At 38.6% G+C, this 22,856-nt stretch overlaps 1 protein-coding gene across 8 annotated transcripts in view; it reads right to left on the reverse strand.

Annotated features, from left to right (window-relative positions):
* RBM47 (RNA binding motif protein 47) overlaps positions 1-22,856 on the reverse strand; it is a 162,485-nt gene that overhangs the window by 71,092 nt on the left and 68,537 nt on the right. Inside the window, exon 1 of one of the 8 annotated variants that reach the window (XM_007496537.3) lies at positions 2,201-2,421. The exons of 6 other annotated variants lie outside the window; for them this stretch is intronic. The gene's annotated coding sequence lies outside the window, so the exon portion shown is untranslated. Of the gene's footprint in view, positions 1-2,189; positions 2,422-22,856 lie in introns of those variants that run through there. One more of the 8 variants, XM_007496532.3, reaches the window with a different exon arrangement.

The following is a 22,856-nucleotide window of genomic DNA, read 5'->3' on the forward strand; positions in this document are numbered from 1 at the left end:
CTCTAAATACTTCCCTATATAACATCTGCCATCACCATTGGCCACACCTTGGTGTATATGTGTGGCCACATAAGCCAGAACAGTAGCTTGTCTTGTACTTTTATGTAAAATAAGCACAAAATTTAAAACACTAGATTCATTCCAAAATTTAATCCAGTAAACTTTGACAAGATCAAAAAGAATCTCTAAAAATTGATAGGAAAGTAGACCCATTTTCCAGATTTAAGAGATAATAAGACAAATAAAGAGATTAGAAATGCCTGGAAACCATCTTGTATTATTGTCCATTTACTGTAGTCCAAGCTCCTTTGTATTCTAATCATTAACCAAGAAATCGAGTTCCCTGGACATAAATGAAACAAAGCCATATTTGTTCACTCCTTGAACTTGATTTTCAACTTTTTGCCAATCAAACCCTTTTTTATCCAATAACATTTAAGATTTGTAATTCTATCAATTCACCCAAATGAAATCAGTATCTGAGTTTACCTTGTTTTTCTGAAAGATATTACTGGGTATAATTATTTTTTTCATGGGCTTAGCAGTCATTAGGTGATCAAAATGACACATCTTTGAGATTCATCCTCTCTTTGCAAGAGTTCTTAACCCAGGGATCATAAACTTAAACAAAATTTTGATCACTTTGTTTCAACAGAATTGGTTCCTTTTGCCATCCTTTGTATTTGTGCATTTAAAAATACTATTCTGAGAAGAAGTTTAGGCAAGTTTCAAAGGGATCCAGACGCACAAAAAGTTTTAAGAACTCCTACTTTAAGGGAGGAAACTGAAGGAAGGCAGAAAAACCAATTTATATCAAGTTTTAGTGGTCTGGGTATAAAATAACTCCTGGCTCCCACAACCTTGCCACTAAATAAATGATCCATATTTTCTGATGCAATAGTTAAGAAAAATAGTTCTTTGCAAATGGAATGGATGTCCCCTGGCAGGAGGAGGGAGGTCATTAGATTAACACTATTTGCCCGTGTACACATTAGTTACAGAGCTTTTCCTAAGCAAGTCCCAGGATTCAGCCTTCCCTGCCCTCACTCTTTGTATTATTTTTATTTATTTACTTTTAAACATTATTTCATTTGGTCATTTTCAAACATTAGTCATTGGAAACAAAATATATTATTTTTAAAAGCAATGCTAAGGCTTATAGGAAGTGAGACTTTGGGGAAAGGCTTTTCAGCCTTGCCTGAGATAGGAGAGAGAACCTTTATTTTTGCCATTGCCAAGGTCATCTGGCCAAATTGTATCCAAATCCCATACTTTATTTATTGGCCATCCAGTTGCTCAACTTTGGTAACATCCGTGTGTCTGTCCTGTGTACCTCCCATGTGGCTACAGTGAGTAATCAAATCCTTTTGCGTATCATATTGAAAAAATACTTCCTTGAACTTTGACCCGATCTAGTAAGGGGCTGAACTCTATATTTCAAGTCCTTTCTGCAGGAACTGGCCACATTTTACAAATGACAAGGCTAAGGACATAGAGATTCTAGCTTTAACCAAAAATAAAGTCAAATTTGATTAAGGCACATGGCAATTCACCATATGTATAAATCTAACAAAAAAAATTCATATCTCCTTTTTATGGTTTGTTAGGTTACTCCTCATTAATAATCTCAGCATATTATAATTCCTATTAAATTGGTTTCTGCCAGCACAAAGTAAGCCTGATATCTTTAAAGTCATTCCTAGCCTCTATACCTTAAACAGAGATAATGAAGATTAAACAGTCTTAACCCAAGCACTGTGGCAAACAGAATGAAAAAAAGGTTCCTAAAAGCACTAAAAAGGCATTTTCAGATTTACTAGTTAGTGAGCCTTTTTACTATAACAAGTCACTAATCGTAGCCTAAACACAGTTCACTATCTTATCAGAACCTCCTAGAACCTCGGCGGTGTGTTTTAAATTCTTCATTAAAGCAAAAATCTTGCTCAAATCATTGTAAAAACTCAACCACAAGTATGTTAGAAGTCTCTGTGTCACTTTTCTCTAGCAAAACTGAAAACCATCAATCAAAACTGACGGACACAAACAAGTCTGGAAAAATACAACACGAAGGAAAAGCAGGAGGATTTCCCCACACACACTCTTGCCCCTCCAACAGCCCCCCAACTGAATACAAATCACATTTTATCTCCCATTTTAAATATGATCAATATTAAAGCAAAAGTCGGTACCTGCCAAATACCTGTTGTTCTGCTTTCCCTGCCTTGTACTCTCCTCCTCCACTCTGGCAACGGAATGCCCTTCAAAACCATGGCTCACTGCTTTTGGTAAATGTTTTACGAGGCACTAAACAACCTTGTGTCCCACCCTCAGTGCAAACACCATTGAGAGAACACAATATAATGGTCACAAAGATATCCATGTGATGTACAGTAATGTAAATGAAAGAACAGGGTCCTATTTCCACACTTCCCCCTTAAAAGAATGCTAAGAAGAAGGGGAAAAGTCACCAAATATAACATCAAGACAGTAGAAATGGTAGATTTTTTTAAAGAAAAAGATGATTTATAAAGTTCTCATTGTTCCAAATCCCAAGCAAGCCTGGACAAGTCTAACTGGGGAAAAAAAACAACTGTGCACGGGAAGAGTTAATAAAGCATAGTGTTTATAAATAAATCCGAATAGGCAACACCAGACAGCTGCAAACGTGCAGCTGTGCTATGGATACATTTATTTATAAGAAGGAATTAAACCCAAATTTTGGAAAAGAGAAAATAAAGAACTTAAAACCTACAACCCACCGTCAGAGACCTATCACCCTCAGTAAGGAATGGTAAGGAGTCCCCTTTTCAGTAGCCTTCAAGTTAGCCTCAGCTCAAAGCCAATTTCTCCAAACCAGAAGTGTTGCATTCCATTCAAGTTAACAATTACAAATGGAGGATCACTGAAAATGGCTGGCGTTGGAGCACTATAGGTTCCAGAACGTCAGGCAAACGGAGATGCCACCATAGTTATTAATGAGATGGAGGGGAAGATGCTCTAAGTAAATTCTGCATGAATCTGGAGAAGCTACATGTGGAAATTGCTAAATACTATCAAGTACTTATACGGAAAAGATATACGTCCCTTCCCCAGTACTATGAAGAGGAAGGCTGGTGTGGCATTTCAAAGAGAGAAGAGTAAGGAAGTTTACTCAGCCTGGCTCGCCATTCAAAGGTGATAGGATGGTTCAGGTCTTCTTGAAACAAAGTAGGGTGGAAGCCTGTCTCACTTTGCCCCCACCACATATGCATGAAATATACCCAGAGGCAAGTTAGAAAAATGAGAAATGTCATGCTCCAGTACTCGATCTAAACCCATTAAGGAAACACTAATACAACTCTCAAAAATTTATATCCACTGTAGAATTTGTCTTTTTTCCTCCATTGGGTTGTATCTTATTTTGTTTCCTTACTTTACTTTTATCTTAGTAAGTAGGAAGAAGGTAAAAGGGCAATGTGAGAAGCCCGAGTTTCATTCCCACCTTCTCTGATTTGGGGCAAGTCAATTTCTCTTAGACTTCATTTTGACCTATTTGGAATAGCCGTGGTAAATGACTGGAAATCTCTGCCTCAAAAGGATGGAGTGAGAAGACTTTCAATATTTCATCCCCTTCTATCTAGTTAGTCAGCTCCTTCTGGCTACTTTTTGAAATGATCTGTCCTCTCCTCTCTAAAGTGACCGAATCCCTCCTCTGGAGTGTCTCCTGTTCTTCAGGTAACAATAAAATAATGACAACTTTTAGAATGCTTTACAATTTTCAAAATGTTCTTAAATCTACTTCATCCTAATAATGAATGTTAATGAGAGAGGACATTCTCATTCCCATTTCAGAGAAGAGAAATTTAATTTATTTATTTAGAAATTTAAAGAGAAAAATTAAACACAAAGAAGTTTAATGACTTACAGAAATGATACTATGAGGCAAAGCTGAAGCTAGAACCCACTAGATGGGGGGGGGGGGGTTCTAGCCAAAAATAATACTTGGCACATGTCAAACACTTATTAAATATTTACTGAATAAACCCAGAGATCCTGACTCCTATTTCTTTCTTTTCTACTGATCTCCTGCTACATTCATTATAATGTATAGATTTCACTAACTCTTGAATTCTTTTTTAGCTTGTTCCCTCTATATATTTTTTCTTTGATCATCTCCCTTTTACACTCCTCTATTTACCAGACACCAACAAATCTATGTCTTATCTTCAATTCTTCTTGACTAGTAAACCCAACACTATTTGGCTTCTTGTTCTTATTTTCAAGGTGGTTTCTTTCATTCTTTTCTCATATATGCTCATCCTTACATTGATCTCCAGAATAATAGTGGTGCAACGTGCTTTAAGCAAACCCAATCCAAATGAGTTCTGAACTCTTAAATAGGGTATGTGCAAAAGCTTGCTTATAAACCAATTGTTTGGAATTTGAAGCTAAAATTTCCCAGAGACCAGTCCACAAAAGACTGTTTAGCCTAGGATTTCCTCTAACACAGTGCTCTGCACTATTTTTTAAATTAACACTTATAAAGAGCCTACTATATTCCAGGTAGCATGCAAAGAATGATGGGGATATAAAAATAGGCAAAGACAGTCCCTCCGCAAGGAGTTCATACTCTAATGAGTTGCAAACAACTATTATAATTGAGATGGATACAGAATAAATCGGAGACATCAGCCAGACATAGCATCAAGGGGCATCAGGGAAGGCTTCTTATAGAAGGCTGGATTTTAACTAGGGCTTAAAGCCAGATGAAGGGGGAGAACAGCCAATGAAAATGCCCAGAGTAAGGAGATAGAATGTTTTATTCAAGGAACAAGAGCAGGGTTCCTGGATCACAGAGTATGTGGGAATGAGTAAACATGCAAGACTGGAATGTTAGGGGTGAGAGTGGAATAAGGTCAGGTTAGGAAAGTCTTTTAACTGCCAGAAGATTTTATATTTGATCCTGAAGGTGAAAGAGGTCACTGGAATTTATTAGTTCTATGGAATTGAACCATCATTATAATATTGTTTTGACATAGGTACATTCAATTTTCCAACATGTACATGCAAAAATAAATACAAAACATACAGATAATACCATGGAATTCAAGATGAAGTGAATGCTAAAAAGTTGGGGGGAGAGAGGGAGAAGGGTCCAAAAAGGCTTTGAATAGGAGGTAGCACCTGACCTGTACTTTAAGGAAGACTAGCTATTTAGTGTAAAATCCAACTCATTGTCTTGATTTAGCACAGCTTATGTTCCCAACTTCTGAGATCCCAGAATCACTTCCATACCTTGGAAGGAAGTGTGAAAGGGAATTCTTTATTCTCTTGTTTATTTTTAAATTATCAACCAAAAGCTTAAACACTCCTACTTAACACTAAGTAAGGGAGTTCACCTATCACTTACTTGGAGAATTCCACCCTTCTAACTAAATCAGTCAGAAACTTGTAAATCCTTTGATGAAGAGTTTACACCCTCAGAGGATGAGGTGGCAATCCCAGAGACTGTCCTGCCCCGCCCCTGGGCAGTATTAGGCAAATTTAAAGACTGCAATTGGTTCCTATAGAGTGGAGGAAGGGACAGGAAGAGATGGGGAAAAATTACTATAAATAAAGTCCTTCTTCAAGTTTGAAGCTTGGACTGGTGACCTGCCTTTTGGAGGTGACTTTGGACTTGGACCTCGGCTCTTGGATGGGTGAGGCCTTCCTTTCCTGGCTTCTGGAGAGATTAGTTCCAGAGAGGCCTTCCCCTCTTGGAGGAGGCTGCCTGGGTGGAACACGAGGTCCTCCTGTGGAGGGTTAACAAGCCCTGCCTGGCTGAGCAGACCACCAGAGCAATATTTAGTGTGATAGGCTAGACTTCTTCCTCTACTCTCTTTTACATTTCTCTACTTTCACTCTTTCCACCTCTTTGTAAATAAAGCTACTGAAAGTCAATTTGACTTGAGCTATAATATTTTTAAATTGGTGACCACAGTATTATCTTAGAATTCTCAGTCAAACCCTTAATTTTAATTCCTTACAGAGGCCAGTTATCACTATAATAATCTCTACCTACTCAACCTTTATTCATTCATTCAGCAAATAGTTGTCAGGCATCTACTAGGTTCAAACCTATCTGCAAAATTCATTTTTAAGAGGATCTTCCTTTAAAAACAATGAACCAGACTACCCATTCCATTGTTTCCCAATGGACCTCAATGTAAGAAAAAAAAAACAACCCAAACAAGTAGCACAGGTATATGTTTTTACATCTTCATGGTCTGATTGGTCACATTTTATTCTTTAAGATTAAATGCAATGTCTATACATGTTCTACATACAATACCTAATATACTGTTAGTATTTACATTGCATTACATTACAGCATTACCAGTAAGATGTTAGGTTTCTAGCATGGAATGTGCCTTCTCTTGTGTTTGTACAATATTGGAATTTTGTAATAATTGGTATTTAAATAAAAAATCAGAGATATTTTGTGGAAATAGTTAAGTGTTGTATATTGTTCTAGGAAGCATTATACACCCAGAGGCTAGTGCAGTGCTAAGCACCTAATAGATACTTATGGTCAAAATCCTATTCATTTTTTCAAAACAGCTCAACTGTTACTTTTTTTTGTAAGTTTCCCTTATCACTTTTGCTTAAAATGATCTTTCCCACTCAATATTTTTACTACTCATGTTTGACTTTATAACATCTTTATAGGTATGCACTGTCTAATTTCTTCTGTTCCACAATGCCAAGGCTTATCCACTGCATGGCAAAAAACACTGATGAAATACTATGCTTACTTTCGGTATTATACTGGTGCAATGGGAAGATGGCCAGATTTGGAGTTGGAGAACCCAGTTTCAAATCTTGACTCAAAAACTTACTCTCTCTGGAGCTACTCAGTATCTTGGAGGTTTTTTTGTTTTAATAACAAAATAAGGAGGTTGGATTGGAAGACCTTTAAGGTTCATTTTAGTTCTAAATGAAGGAATCATTTTTTTGTCATGGACTCCTCTGGAAGTCTGGTGAAAGTTTTCTCAAAATAAGGCTTTAAATACATAAAATGCATAAGACTACAAAGGAAACCAAATATTTTGATATATAGTTATAAAAAATGTTTAAATCAGATTTATGGACCTTAGGTTAAGAATCCATACCTAATTCTATGAACCTACGATTTATTTGTATTTGTTAACATGCCCTATTACCTGGCAAAATGTTATGCATACAGTATGGGCTTAATAAATACTTTTTAAATGTATGTATTTATTTAGAATATGTATCCATGGTCACAAGTTTCATGTTCTTCCCCCACCTCCTGGAGCTGACAAGCAATTCCACTGGGTTATACATGTATCATTGTTCTTAATAATTATTTGGGATGTATGGGGTGCTCAGGGAGAGGTAATATCTCTGGTATGGAGGGCTTGTCGTGCCCTTCTAGGGCAGCTCTCCAGCCACTGACCCTCACCTGACACCCAGCTCTCACTTGTGGCTCCTAGTAGCTGCTAGCATGTGGCAGCGGCCACACTCCGGGCAACGGCTTCGACAGGCCGGCTAAACCTTGTGTGGGTAGGGTCGACGTCGACCCCTGGTGAACCAGGCTTTGCTCACCCAGCATGTGAAGACTGCTTCGGTGGAATAGGCGGAAGAAACCAACAAGAAGGTTCAACGGCTGAGATGGCGATGCAGCAAGGCACTGTGGAGTGCTTAGGGCGTGATAGAGCACAAAAGACAACATGGTCATCCAATGCAGCTGAGGAAGTCTCCAGGTGTAACGACTTTTCGTGCCAATGGACCCAGGCTTCCAATGCCGAGAGAGTGGGACCGTCTCTGTGCATTGACTTTTCCACTTAAATCTTCATGCACAGGTGTCTTTGTGCACAAAAACGCACAAAGACAATCATCATCCTCGGTTCAAGACACAACCAACAATAATTATTTACTGAACTGATTTTAAGGGTAAGCAAAATTCCAGCTATGTAATTCCAGCTATGTAAAAGAATTCTTTCTATACAACTCTGTGTTCTATTGGACAACATAAAGAACTATGATCTATTTCTTAAGAATGGCATGACTAGTAATTAATATATAATCTATTAAATCTACTGTAATTAAACACATTTCACATTATTTCCTTATTTGTTCCCTCAAGAAGCCCTAAAAGTTGGCACAAATATCAGAAGACAATTAACTCTCATAGCACTGGGCAATGCCCACCACCCTTTCCTATCCCTCTGTAGAAGGACAATGGTAAATTCACAGTGTTTGAAGTCATCCAGGTTGCATGGGGGTTTGGGTGGGAGAAAGAGAAGCAGTGAGTGTAAGTAAGGATCAACCAGATAGGGGCTACATTCAGTCTACATCATCAAAGTCCACTTGACATGATTAATGAGTTGTTTGGTTAGAATGTATTAACAATGTTCTTGAAAAATGACTTTGGTTCAGACAACATCATTATCTGGGCCCTACCATAGGCACAGGTGCAGAGGATTAGTAGAGGATTAGCAGAGTTATTGAATGGGGTGGCACCTGAACATAAGAAGTGCCTCAAGACCAAGGTGTGCCCTCTCTATCACCAAAAGCTTTCTGGCAGAAAAAGAGACCACATCCTAATTCCTGCTGTTATTCCTCTGCGTCTTGAAGTCTTCACTCAAATTCCAATTTCATTCAGTAGTTCTCCCCTTTAATCAGACCTTCTCACTTTTCCCCTTGTTCTTCCTTGTCCCCAACCCCAATCACATGGCAGTTTTCCTTGAACTTCCAGCACCCTTTAATCTAAAGCTAAATTCCTAGAGTCTGTTCTATGTGGAGTATGGTTTAGTGGAGGTAAATTAACAACTGTAGCCCAAATCCAGTTTTACGTTTCTTTTCTACAAAACTCATACCTGTAGCAATTAACTATCAGACGAGGAATTCCACTGGGTGAGGTTTGTTTTTTCTGGAAGGACATGGGGATGGACACGGACATGGAGGCAGACAGACAGACAGACAGACAGACAGACACACACACACACACACACACACACACACACACACACACACACACACACACAAGATAGTGTATCCAATGAGATAAAAGAAAGGTTTTATTGAGCATCTGTAAGATGAAAGAGGGGTGGTAACCTGTTGAAATAACTGAAATTCACTTTCTGCCCATTGTGCTTGTGTCTGGCCTCTTTCTTTGTGCTGAAGAAAACCTTGCCCATTCCCCCCAAAGAGGCCAGACAGTTTAGCACATAGAAAAGTAAAAAATTTGAAGAATGAGATTGAAATGAGAAGGGTTGATTTTACTAGATAAGATTTCTGGGTTTCCCCTCTGCAATTTGTCATGGTGATTGGCCAAAAGGTTTAGGCAAAAGAGCTACCAAAAAGATGATCTGGGGAATGCTCGCCATGTAAATATATATATATATACACACACACACACACACAAGGCAAGGAGAAATTGGATACGAACTGCAGAAAGCAGGTTATTCTGCTGCTTCTGCCAAAATCTTGGTTAAGCTGTGTATAAACAGAGTCCTCATTAGGCTTTGGTAACACAAGCAGTATTTTCATCTCTACTAGCCACTAATAGTGTTCCAGATGAAGAAAGAAAATACAAGAAATTAATATCCAGTTTAAGATGGTCTCCAAGAGTCAGACTTGGATTGCTGGATCACAACTTAAAATACAGGAATGAAAGGCTCTTAACAAAGAATAGGATGTATCTATCTAACAAGGAGTTACAAAAGTATAGTTGTTTAGAATACTGCCAATATAATTAAAAAGTCTTACATTCTGTGCCATACCAATCAAATTACCAAAAAACTATTTCATAGAACTAGAAAATAATAACAAAATTCATCTGCAATAACAAAAAGTCAAGAATAACAAGAGAACGAATGAAAAAATGCAGATGGTAGTTATCAGATCTCAAACTGTGCTATAAAGCAGTAATCATTGAAATAATCTGGCACTGGCTAAGAAATAGAATGCTATTGTGCTCTGAGAAATGAGCAAAATGATTTCAGAAAAAAGTTGGAATGATCTGCAGGAACTGATACAGAGCAAAATAAGCAAAACCAGGAGAACACTGTACACAGGACACAGAAATATTGGACGATGATTATCTGTGAAAACTTGGCTACTCTGAGCAATGCAATGATCTGAGACAATCTTGAAAGACTTATGATAGGGAAGGCTATCCATTTCCAGAGAAAGAACTGTTGGAGTTGTCTTTCACATCACTGTATTTAAAGTTTTATTTGGGGGGTTTGGTTATGTATGAGTGTGCTCTTGCGATAATAACCAATATGGAAGTGTGTTTTGTATGACAAGGAAAAAAAATTAAAAAAAAAAAAAGGCCTTTCACACAATCAAATGTAATAGACTTCTCTATTAGCAGAAATGCAATGATCAAGGGGACAGCTGGGTGGATGGATCAGTGGATTGAGAGCCAGGCCTAGAGATGGAAGGTCCTAGGTTCAAATCTGACCTCAGACACTTCCCAGCTGTGTGATCCTGGACAAGTCACTTGACCCCCATTGCCTAGCCCTTACCACTCTTCTGCCTTGGAACCAATACACAGTATTGATTCCAAGATGGAAGGTAAGGGTTTAAAAAAAAAAAAGTGAAGGTATGTGTACAGTAACAGTGCAGGGACTCACTGGAGGCAGAAACAAGAGGTAATACTGCTATTAATGAATTTTTAGTATAGATCACAAGCCTGACATAAAGGCATGATATTATAGGGTAAGAGGAATTCATGCCACTACTACTCGAACATCTGCTGGAACTGTCCCTTTGCCCCTCTCCCCCCAAAAAAAGCATCAAACAAATTTGTAATTTGCCTAAATGGAAATTTCATTCTTTAAAAGTTAAGAGGAAGCAGCAAGGGGAACTGCTATTCTGGATTGTGTTCTCACTGAAAAGGAGGAACTAGTTGCTGAGGAAGAAACGTCAGAACTTTGGGGGAAAGTGACCGTTCTACCTTAGAGTTCATGAAAAAGGAAAGAAAAAGCCAATATAGCATCTATAATACACTATATATTTGGGTGAGCAGGTTTAAAAGGATTCAGAGAAAGGACAAATAGAATCCAATGTTTTAATGTTGTACTCTAAGAAATGTTGGCCCAGGAATTTCATTCTCAAGAAGTAAATTGAGACGTAAGCAGAAATAAATTGGAAGAAGAGGAATAAGAAGAATTGAGAGACCAACCAATATGAATACACATGGAAGTCAATGATAATTCAGATTTTTAAAAAGACATATAGACTTGAAGCAGAAGCACTGTTTAATTTTTCTACTGAATCAAAAGTTTATTTTGTGTCTTTTTTTTTGGGAGAGAGTTTATTTTGTAAAGAATACTTATAATTCAGGACTAAATTAATGGAGTTAATCTAAAGTTGGAAGGGAAACAGAGAGATGAATGGCCTGGGCACCCTCTATAAGGGAGTATTTGGTGGAACAATTTGCTCCACCCTCCATTCAAAGGGCTCCCTGGAGCAGAGGGTACTGATGAGGGTTGAATAATAAGAATGATGTGATGTGATGTGTGTGTGCTTGAGACACACACGATAAAAAATTTTGAATGAAGTCAGGTGGGAAATGATGAGGAGAATGAAACCAAAAAAGACCCAAGGTCACAGAACCAAAGAATTAGCACTGAAATATTAAGGTTATCTAGTCCAATTTCCTCATTCAGATAAGAATATTGTCAAGAGAAGTTAAGTAACGTGTGACAATGGGACAGTCTATTTAATCTCCCTTGGCTTGGGTTCCCCATCTAGACAGAGATAGACAGACAGGCAGATACATAGATGCAGATAGATATACAGAGTGAAAGAGATGGGCAGATAGAGATAGAAATATAATGACAGGTAGAGAGATCTAGAAAGGTAGAGACAAACCAAAAACAAAGAAATAGGCAGAAAGAAATGACCAGAAAGACAGGCAGACATAGACATTGACAGACAAAAAAGATAAGACATACAGACAATAGACTGACAGAAATGATAGTCAGATAGGAGAGACATACAGATATAGATATAGACAGAAAGGATAGACAGATAGGAGACAAGCAAACAGAAATTAGACAGATATCCAAAGGTAGAGACAGGAAGGTAGACAGATTTTAAAGGTATTATCCCTTTTGGACATGAACAGTTTGGTTGCTGCTAAAAAAAATAAACAAACAAACAAACAAACAAACAAGCAGAAAAAGAGCGTTTATGTCAAGAAGTGGATAAAAATCCACTTGTGACCAAACAGCCTTTATGACAAAATACTGAGAAGACGCACTCTGAGGGCTGGATAAGAACTGTCACTCAGGTGAATATACTAAGAGGTTCTGTTTGAAGGTAGAGCAATGACTTAAGGGAATGATGACTACAGACATTGTAGTCAATCAATTTATTTACATGTGACTATTGCCAATTTATTAACTGATGAAATTATAAATCAAATATTTAGTTTGTGGTGGCCAAAAATTGGAAAATGAGGGGATGCCCTCCAATTGGGGAATGGCAGAACAAATTGTGGTATCTGTTGGTGATGGAATACTGTTGTGCTCAAAGGAATAATAAAATGGAGGAATTCCATGGAGACTGGAACAACCTCCAGGAATTGATGCAGAGCAGAGACTGATACACCGTGGAACAATCGAATGTAATGAACTTCTCTACTAGCAGCAATGCAGTGATTCAGGACAATTCTGAGGGACTTCTGAGAAAGAAGACTATCCACATCCAGAGGAAGAACTGTGGGAGCAGAAACGCAGAAGAAAAACAACTGCTTGATCACATGGGGATGGGGCTATAACTGGGAAAGCGGACTAAAAGATCACCCTAGTGCAAATATCAATAATATGGAAATGGGTCTTGATTCATGTCGCGTGTTAAACCTAGTAGAATTGTGCGTCAGATATGGGAAGGGGGTGGGAGGAGGGGAGGGGAAGGAACATGATGGAAAAAAAATTTTAAATCATCTAATGAAATAAATTTTTTTTAAAAATCAAATATTTATTTGGGAGTACTCAGAAGTCATGAAGAGAAGAGACAAGAAGCCCACAGGAGGAGAAGCTTTGAGAAAAGGTATAGGGTTGCGTAGAAGAAGAAAGAGGAGGTAAGATGACTACAGGAAGAATCCAAAGAAGCTGGAGACAAAGGACAGAAAAGGCTTCTAGCATAGCCAGCTGATCTTTCAGTTGTGACTGGAAGATAAGGCATCCTTTTGCTGATTGGCTGGGGAAGGGTTGGAGCAGCTACTGGAAGCCTATTGGTTGATAGCTAAATATGCTGCTCTGTGAAGAGCTAGTGGGACCATTGCTTGAAAAGTGCTGAGATAGTGGGGTATGATACCTCTCAGGGGTGCCTATTCTCTCAGGTTTGAAAGGAAATTATGACTTGGGGAGACAGTCCAAGGCTTTGCATCTACTTTACCAGGAGCTGTGCTTTGCTATGAGAAGAGTCTTGGAACAAAGCAGCAACCACTACTATTTGCAGATGTGAGAAGGATGGAATTCTCTCCTGTCAATGAAATGATGAAATGCTTTTTTGAGATGCATCTGTGCAGGCTGCCCTGTTAAGGGGGACTACAAGCTCAAAGAACTTACCCTTGTTTCAATAGTTCAAGAGCAAAAGGTGAGTGATTTTGCCCAGAAAATGAACAATGAGGACCTAAAGGACAGCAGCTACCAGAAAAGTGGCTTCACAGGGCACAAACTGTCCCTGAAAGAATCGAGAACATCATATCCAGAAGCCCAAAGCTGGCAGTGTCCCTGGGCACATAGGTCTCTACAGGAATGTGGGTTCCCCCCTCATTTGCCACCCTGCTAAAAGTTTTCATAAGTGTGCACACTCTTCCCACCAGCACTGTGTACATTGGTCAGAGTATGACTTAAAGTTTATGAATGAATTCTTTTTTTATTGCTCCTACTTTTGCCTTCTGATGAATGTGCTTCTGCCATATTAAGTAAATGTGTTGAGTTTAAGAATTAATAGTGGGGGCAGCTGGGTAGCTCAGTGGATTGAGAGCCAGGTCTAGTGACAGGTGGTCCTAAGTTCAAATATGGCCTCAGACACTTCCTAGCTGTGTGACTCTGGGCAAGTCACTTAACCCCCATTGCCTAGACCTTACCACTCTTCTGCCTTGGAGCCAATACACAGTACTGATTCTAAGACGGAAGGTAAAGGTTAAAAAAAAAAAGAGAGAGAGACAGAGTTAATAGTGACAGAGTGACCTATTTTGTGTAAATGGGAAGTATTCCACAGAGGATTCCATCTACAATGGCAAGAAATAGGATTCTATCCCCACCTTTCCCTCATCTCCATCCACAGACACACAAGGACTCTGATCAGGGAGATGTGAGTAGTAACTGTGGTAGTGACCCTGCTCTCAGAGTCCCAGGCTTGCTACTCTTGAGTACAGGCTGAGGGGAACAAATTAGCCCAGAGCACATGGTGGGCTGTGCTTCAATAGGATATCCTTGCATAGGGACACGAAATACTTATATTACTTTCTCAACTCACAGAATTATTAGGAAGCGCAATGAGTATAAACCACTTTCCACAGGTCCTCACGGTTATACAATTAACTATTTCAGTTACTTCTATGGCTGAGGGGGGAATCTATCCTCTTCTTGCTACTATGAAACTTCTACCCTTTCCTGAAAACCATGGGATTCAAGTGATCCAACTGTCCCTGGCCTCACTAAGCTTAGGACAGAAGAAGCTCAGAGAATCCGTTTGGACCAGGAAATGAATAATGCAACTTTACAAAACTTAGCATCACATGTAATTTGTTTTCCGCCATGAGATCCAGGAGGATTTTAACTTTAAGGAATGTGAATTTGGAATCAGACAATACTAGAATAGTAGCTGGTTTACTTTGGTCTGATCACGAATGCATCTCACCTCTGAGATTCCTTGTGGAATCTCAGGCAAGTTCCCTCACTTCCCTAGACTTTGATTTCCTCGTGTGTAAAATGAGAGTTAGAGCTGATGGCATCCAAGATTCCTTCTGGTTCTAGCCCATTGGTTCAGCATTTCTCACTATTAACCAATGGTCTAATGTTGCTGTTGTTGGGAAGGGGCATGACTTCTCCCTTTACATCTTGAGGATCTCCATTTCCAAGGCTTCAATGATGCTTTCTACAGAGATGACTGACAAATCCTCATTGCCCAATCGGATTTCCCGCCTGAGTTCCAGGCCCACATTTTTAACTGCCTGCTAGACATTTACACCTGGAAGTCCTCTCAGACAATTCAAATCCAAAGCAAAATGTATTCTTTTCTTCCACAAGCCAGCAGACTCACATATTATTGAGAGGGAACAAATAGCATCCTTTAGTCACTAAAGATAACAACCTCTTGAGTCTTCTCAGTCCATCACCAACTATGTCTAGTCATTTTCCAGGTTTGTAGATTTCAGAGTTCCAAGAATCCATCCAATAGGGACCCAGTCCTCCTTTGCCTGCTTCACCTCCAATCTACCCAACACTGAATCCTTATACACCTTAGTGTAAATTACTTTCATCAAGAAGTGGCCAAAACTCTAAGTAAATTTAAATCCTGGTAAGTTTTCTGGACTGCCCTTTTCATTCCTGTTTGGATTGACAAAGAAGGGAAAGCTGGAGCTTAAAAGCAGGTCTGGCTGGACCAGGTGACTATGAAGCAAGGAAGAAGAAACAGGGGTTGAAAAGGGGTTCAAGAAGGGCAGCTACAAGGCACAGAGTATTTGCCAGAAAGTTTGAATCCTGCGGGACACTTCCTAGCCCCTTGACTCCAGGCTTAGCCATTCTCTGCTTGGACTTCCTTATCTCTCAAATGGAGATAGGAGGAGCCCTTTCCCTTTAGGTAAAGATAAATGCAAAGCACTTTGTAAAACCTTAAAGTACTATATAAATGCTAGAAGATTCCACATGAATTTGTATATGACCCTCCCACCAAACTGTGCTGATGCTGGAGTGAAGAAGACACTAGAACCAGTTCAGGAAACTAAAAACCTCAACTTCTCCCAATCTGTCCCAATCTCTGCATTTTAGTACATCTAGTCCCAGCTCCTCCCTCCAAGTAGCAGTTAGAGGAGGCGGCAACATGGTGTAGTAGAAAGAGTTTGGAGACAAAGGACTTGGATTCAAATCCTGACTCTGCTACTCTGTAACTGCATGCAAGCCAGTTTTAACTTCTCTGGGCTATAATATCTTTATCTATTAAATGAGGAGGCTGGCCAGTGGGAGCTCTGTCCGTGATCCCTATGTAATAGGCATAAGCCATTCTCTCACTCCTGCTTTCTTTAGTATCACCACAAAAATTATTCTCTGGATTTCCCTATTTTTAGAACCTTAAACATATTTCCCTTGTCTACCCAGGCTCTACAGAGGATGATGAAGTACAAAACACTGAGATTTTCTTAATTCCCAGAGCCAAGACCTGATCTCTGAAGGTAAATATTTGTCTCAGGTATCTGCTTGGTGGTTTGGCTTACCTATTTTCGGGGAATGTACTTTAATAAGCATCTGTTCAGTCAGAAAAAGATCTCTCAAAGAATCAAAACTAAATTCTTGATCGAAATGAATGTTGTTTCTATCACGCGATTTCTGCTTTCCTCAGTGGCATCTCCAGACACATACAGGATGAAAGAATTATACCAGGGAGTTGAAGCTAACGGCAAACTTCCCCTCTGGTCTATGCCAACATTAACAGGTGTGCACCTTTCAGATTCTTTGACATCCACTTAAGCCCAAAAAACATGGAGTTCTGTCCCTCTGCGCTAAAGTTATCAGTCCTGAGTGACTTTTCAGAAAGCCATTTGCTTCTAGCAGCTGGGACAGGATTTTCAGCTAAGCTGCACGAATTTGCCAGGTGTCAACAGCATCTACTAGCCTCCTCTGTATGACTCTAGTTAACTCAGCATTATAATCACCAGACAACCTCTTGAGAGAAAGCTAATGAATTCTCTACTTCAGAATAAATCTTAAATCTGGGAGATCTCAAAATTTCTGTCATTCCCTATTGTCTCTAGGAATAATTTATTTAGTTTTAATTTTTATTTATTTTAATTTTAATTATTACTATTATTTTTTAAACTCTTACATTCTGTCTCAGAATCAATTCAACTACCGGTTCCAAAACAGAAGAGTGGAAAGGGCTAGGCAAATGGGGTTGCCTAGGGTCACACAGCTGAGATGTGTCTAAGGCCAGATTTGAACCTGGGTCCTCCTGACTCCAGGCTTGGCATTCTATCCACTGAGCCACTTAGCTGCCCCTGCCTCTAGGATTTATAAAACAAACAAAAACTCATTTTGGCAGTTACATTCTTTTACAGTTTGGATCCTTAAATCATCAGCATTTCTATATATTTCCAACACAACTCAGCAGCAAGAGTTAAAGAGAAACTCCATTTAAAAATCACTTTAGACAATGTAAAATATTTAGGAATTCTATGTTCCAGACAAACACAGGAACTAAATAAGCACAACTACACAACACTTTTCACACAATTAAAACTAGATCTAAATAAGTGGAAAAATGTTAATTGTTCATGGGTAGGATGAGCTATTATAATAAAAATGACAATCCTACCCAAATTAATTTACTTATTTAGTGCCATACCTATCAAACTACCAAGAAAATTTTTTATAGAATTAGGAAAAACTATAAATGAAGTTTATCTGGAAAAAGAAAAGATCAAGAATATCAAGAGAACTAATGGAAAAAATGTGAAGGATGGAGGCCTAGTAATACCAGATCTCAAAAAAATACTATAAAGCAGTTGTAAACCTCAAAATTTCTCAGACTTATGAATGTTAGGGGTTTCCCCATTGGGGAATCTTCTACTTAAAAAAAATTCCCTAGAAGATGGTGAGAACTCTACTTGAGTGTGGGGGCTCCTTGCCTTGGGAATATCCCTACTCCACCCTACTTAGGACTGCTTTAGGACAGAGAGCTCCTTGAGAACAATGAAAAGTACTTTGATCCATGCTTATGGAAGGGACAGGAAGTTCTTTGAGTCATGACTGTTTTAGAATTGATACAATGGGATACTAAGTACCTATAAAGGTGAGGCAACTTGTAAACTACTTAAACCTAAAAGGGTGATAACTTATTCAGAGGTTTTTTCTAATGAAATTTGTCAACACAGCAGCATTTTTTCCCTGACTTACTAAAGAGATTAAAACTACTCAGCTGTGAATTCAAAATGGGCGGTCCTTTAGAAACATCTACAGTGATTGGTAGATGTAAGGACTTAGGGGAGGTGACAGAGAAAATTTTGCCCTTAAAAATAAGAGCTTGGATCTCATTCAAGAATCTCGATTTCTGACTCTCATTCTGGAGGAGAGCTCCTTGAGAAGCTCCTCTGAGGGGCTCTGTCCCTCTGGGGTAGGAGCTCTGGAGGCTCTTGAGAGAGGTACTTTGAAACAATCTCTAGCTGGAAGACTCTTTGAGGAAGGAAGCTGGCCTGGTGTCACTAGTATCCTTGTTTAGTCAGACCTTGTGGTGAATGCTAAAAAACTGACTAATTTCTCTTTTAAGACTCAGATCTAGGCCATATTGGCTTGAGGCCCTTCATACTTATTCCTTTCTTACTCTCTCTTTCTTTGATTACTCATTGTATTGTTAATTAAAATCTCTATAAAACCCAATTGACTTGGGTATTTGAATAATTGGGAATATTTCCCTGGCGACCATCTTATATTTGATTTTAAAACCCAAGACACTGTAGTGAAACATATTTCTGCGGTCAAATTTACTCACCCTCTCTTATATCTATCACAATCTATATCTTCCACTATTTTAATCACTACAGTTTAAGACCTCAACCATTTTAAATCTCACACAGTGGTCATCAAAACAGTATGGTATTGTCTAAGAGACAGAAGAGAGGATCAATGGAATAGACTAGGGGTAAATGACCTCAGCAAGACAGGGTACAATAAACCCAGAGATCCCAGCTTTTGGGACAAGAACTCATTATTTGACAAAAAATGCTGGGAAAATTGGAAAACAGTATGGGGAAAACTAAGTTTAGATCAACATCTTACACCCTACACCAAGATAAATTCAAAATGGAAAAATGACTTAAATATAAAAAGTGAAATCATAAATTAGGTGAACATAGAATAAATACTATATACCTGTCAGATCTATAGGAAAGGAAGGAATTTAAGACCAAGCAAGAGACAGAGAACAGTACAAAATATAAAATAATTATATTATACGAAAATTAAAAAGGTTTTGTACAAACAAAACCAATGCAACCGAAATTAGAAGGGAAGCAACAAATTGGGGGAAAAGTTTTTATAACAAAATTCTCTGACAGAGATCTAATTTCCCAAATATATAAGTCAAATGTACAAGAAATCAAGCCATTTCCCAATTGACAAATGGTCAAGGGAGATGAAGACAGTTTTCAGATGAATAAAAATAAAGTATAATAATCATGAAAATATATTCTAAAATCCTTCCAATTAGAGAAATGCAAATAAAAAATGCAATTTGCATCCTGTCTTTCTTTCCAGTTAAAGTGACCTACTACTATTATTTCTCAAATACAACACAGCATCTCCCATCTCCATGACCATGCCCAGGTCATTCCCCATAACTGTACTTCTGCACTACTTCTACATCTCACTTAGAGCTTTAGAATCTCTAGCTTCCTTCAAGGTGACAATGTGTCCCCTCATATAGATCTTTCATGATTTCCCCCAGCTATTACTCCCTCACTGCCCCTACAAAAACAATTTCCTTTGCATTTTTCTTGCCTTAATTTATAATAATCCCTCTACATACAGTCCTCTCAATAGAGTGTAACTCCTTGAAAGAGTCAAAAAATATTTATTAAGCACTTATGGTGTGCAATGCATTGTACCAAGTGCTAGGGACATAAAGGGTTAAAAAAAAAAGCCAATGAATGCCTCAGGGAGCTCCCATCTAACAAGGAAATGACAATAAGCAAGTAGATACAAGACTTATATTATGTAAATGGAAGGTAATCAAAGAAGGAAAGTATTATGGAGAGGGAGCAGAGGGAGGAAATGTTTCCTATAGAAAGTGAGATTTGAGCCAAGTCATGAAAAACCCAGGAAATCTAGGAGGCAGAAGTGAAGAGAGAATATTCAAGGCAAGGGGTTGGGGAGGCCAGTGAGTGAAAAAACAAGACAAAACATGGAATATCCAATGGAACATCAAGAAGGCCAATGTTATTAAATCATAGCATATATGAAAGAGAGCTAAGACAAAGAAGCCTAGAGAAATAGCCAGTACTAGATCTCAAACTATACTACAAAGCAGCAATCATCAAAATTATTAAGTACTGGCTGAAAAAGAAAGGTTGATCAATGGACTTAAGTGCATAACGTATAATCCAAGGAGCTGGGGGAAATCATGAAAAATAGATGGGGGGGGGGGGCACATTTTCACCTTGAAGGAAGCTAAAGATTCTAATGGTCTAAGTAAGGGTGAGGACTCAAAATTCTACAAAAATGTAAGGAAAATCGTAAAGCAATTTAGCAAAAATTAGGTTTAGATTAACATCTCCTAACACAAATCACAGATGGATACATGACTTAGAATAAGTGTTAATATAATTCAGTACAACTTTTACCATACTACACTAGATGCCTGCTCAATTTAATTCAATCCAACTATTTACTAAGCAATTTATCAATCTTTTTATTCTAAAACTCTTACCCTCTATCTTAGAATCAATACAGTATCAGTTATAAGGCCAAAGAGTGGTATGGGTTAGGTAACCAGGGTTAAATGACTTGCCCAGGGTCACATAGCTAGAAATTCTGAACTTTTGAACTCAGGACCTCCCATCTCCATAGCTAACTCTCTAGCCACAAAGTCACCTAGTTGCTCCATAGTACTTACTTTATGGCAGCCCGATAATTTAAGACATAGTTCCTGCTCTGAGACTGTTTATAATCTCATTAGAGGAAACAAAACATTCTGTACAAATGAATCAGATATAAGATATTGCATTATTAATGGCTAAGTGACAAATTTAATGGGAGAAGCACTAAGTGAAATGGGATTTCAGAAAAGACAATGAAAGTGGTCAGGAGCCACCTTCACTTGGGCTGCTTAAAATTGATGGAATTTGGGTGATTCATGTCTAAAGCAATTTATATTCTACTGGAGTTCTGGATCGCTTCTGGGCCTTTGGGCTAAGATCAAGTGTAGTACTGGAGTTCTGGAACTCAGGTTCAAAAGGGCCTGGACCACATTTTCAGAACTTCTGCCCTGAGGCAGTTTACCTCTCTGAGTTTAATTTCCTCATCTGTAAAACGAGAGAGTTGGGCTAGATGACCTCTAAGAGTCTCTCTACTCCCAATCATATGAGCCCATGAAATGCTTAATGAGGAGCAGCGGGCAGACACATCATCATTCTGACCTCTGGTGTCCACATTTCTATGGCAGTCAAGTGGCTTTCTTCACCTTGAGGAAGATCCAGTGCTGACATGGATGTTTATTTTTTTTTGAGAAGTAAAAGAAGCCTGCCAACCCTTTTCACACTGATGATGTTAATTAGAACTTAATAACTATATTCCTCCATGGCTCAGAAATATTTACTTTCTTTCAGTATAAAATTTCTCTTCTTCCTTCAAAAAATCCCACTGTCCTTCCTTCTGTGTTGCCAGAACGTGAAACAAGCTTTTCAATGCCAGCTTCTTCCCATCTCTAAGGAGATTTTAGGTCTGATGAAAAGAATCTAAGCGTTGAGTCATTTCTTGAAGTCCTTAAAGTTCAGGGAATTTTTTGGAATTTCATAGTTGAAAATCAGTCCTGGTTAAGGGCATCTGCAAAGTTTGGGACAACTAAACAGTGACAAGTGGAAATCCCTTTCTCACTTGTCAACGTACTCTAACGTCCAAAGCCAAACAAAACAATTCAGCTCTGCCTATGGGATATTTTCTATGTCATAGAAAATGACTCAATAGTGCAACAGGGTCCCATTTTATTCCCTATAGTAAGATTTTTATTGAAGTCCTTTATGTGCCAGTTACAATGCGAGAAGCCAATACAAAGGCAAAATAAAACCCAAATTTTTTTCCTGTTAAGGAACTAACTTCTCCTGGAGATTGGAATCACCAAATAGTCTATTGTCCCAACAGTTGGAAAAATTAGCAGATGACCTTCTCAAGTGGAGCTCTCCTCCTAGAACCCATTCAATTTATTTGTAATGCCTATACCAACTGGTACAAAACACACACACACACACGCACGCACGCACGCACACACACGCACACACACGCAAATTAACTTTCCAATTAAATTAAATGTAGGAAATGGAGAAAGAGTGGGAACATCTTCATGAAAATAACTAGATTTACACTTTAAAATCTGGACTACTTTTTTACAGTTATTGTAGCAGTTTCTTGTGTGAGCTTAGCAATGCATTAGATAACAAGTCTCACATACATAGGACCATGCTAGGACTTAAAGAAATATATAATCCAAACATTCTGGAGGGCAATTTGGAACTATGTGCTAAAAGACTGCCCTTTGATCCAGCCATAGCACCTCCAGGAATTGATGCAGAGTGAGAGGAGCAGAACCAGAGGAACATTATATGGAGACTGATACACTGTGGTACAATTGAACATAATGGACTTCTCCATTAGTGGCAATGCAGTGATCCTGAATAACCCTGAGGGAGGTATGAGAAAGAACGTTATCCACATTCAGAGGAAAAACTGTGGGAGTAGAAACTCAGAAGAAAAACAACTGCTTGAGTACATGGGTCGATGGGGATATGGTTGGGGAGGTAGACTCTAAATGAACATCCTGATGCAAACATCAACAACATGGAAATGGGTTCTGATCAAGGACACATGCAATAGCCAGTGGAATTGTGCATCGGCTACAGGAAGGGGAGGGGGAGGGGAGGG

Source organism: Monodelphis domestica, chromosome 6 (assembly GCF_027887165.1).
Source record: "Monodelphis domestica isolate mMonDom1 chromosome 6, mMonDom1.pri, whole genome shotgun sequence".
In the NCBI taxonomy this organism is placed as follows: Eukaryota; Metazoa; Chordata; class Mammalia; order Didelphimorphia; family Didelphidae; genus Monodelphis; species Monodelphis domestica.